Raw genomic sequence first — 1,041 nt, 5'->3', positions numbered from 1 at the left:
TAAAGTGAGATGCCAAAACTATTCAGAAGCAAAAAGCTACTAGTCCCGCTCATCTAATTGGAGCTAAGTTTCTTTGATATTTTGGAGTCTATAGCATATTCTCTTCTTTTTATTCTATTCTGATTTTCAGTTGCTTGGGGACAAGCAACAATTTATGTTTGGTCTTGTGATGAGTGGATAATTTATACGCTTTTTGGCATTGTTTTTAGTATGTTTTTAGTATATTTTAGTTATTTTTGTTATATTTTTATTAGTTTTTAGTTAAAAGTCACTTTTCTGGGCTTTACTATGAGTTTGTGTGTTTTTTTGTGATTTCAGGTATTTTCTGGCTGAAATTGAGGGACCTGAGCAAAAATCTGATTCAGAGGCTGAAAAGGACTGCAGATGCTATTGGATTCTGACCTCCCTGCACTCGAAGTAGATTTTCTGGAGCTACAGAAGTCCAATTGATGCGCTCTCAATTGCGTTGGAAAGTAGACATCCTGGGCTTTCCATCAATGTTAATAGTTTATACTTTTCCCGAGATTTGATGGCCCAAACCGGCGTTGCAATTCAGCTTTAGAATTCCCAGCGTTTAACGCCGGAACTGGCACAAAAATTGGAGTTAAATGCCCAAACTGGCATAAAAGCTGGCGTTTAACTCCAAAAAAAGTCTCCACAGATGAAAGCTTCAATGCTCAGCCCAAGCACACGCCAAGTGGACCCCGGAAGTGGATTTTTACGTCATTTACTCATTTCTGTATACCCTAGGTTACTAGTTCACTATTAATAGGACCTTTTGATATTGTATCTGGACCTTATGATACTTTACACGTTTCTCATTGTATCTTCTACAGTATGAGTCTCTAAACCCCATGGTTGGGGGTGAGGAGCTCTGCTGTGTCTTGATGGATTAATGCAATTACTACTGTTTTTCATTCAATCACGCTTGCTTCTATTCTAAGATATCACTTGTTCCTAAACTTGATGAATATGATGATCCGTGACACTCATCATCATTCTCACCTATGAATGTGTGCCTGACAACCACCTCCGTTCTAC

The sequence above is a fragment of the Arachis duranensis genome, chromosome 3 (genome assembly GCF_000817695.3).
Source record: "Arachis duranensis cultivar V14167 chromosome 3, aradu.V14167.gnm2.J7QH, whole genome shotgun sequence".
Taxonomy (NCBI): Eukaryota; Viridiplantae; Streptophyta; class Magnoliopsida; order Fabales; family Fabaceae; genus Arachis; species Arachis duranensis.
This window is presented reverse-complemented; position numbering follows the sequence as displayed.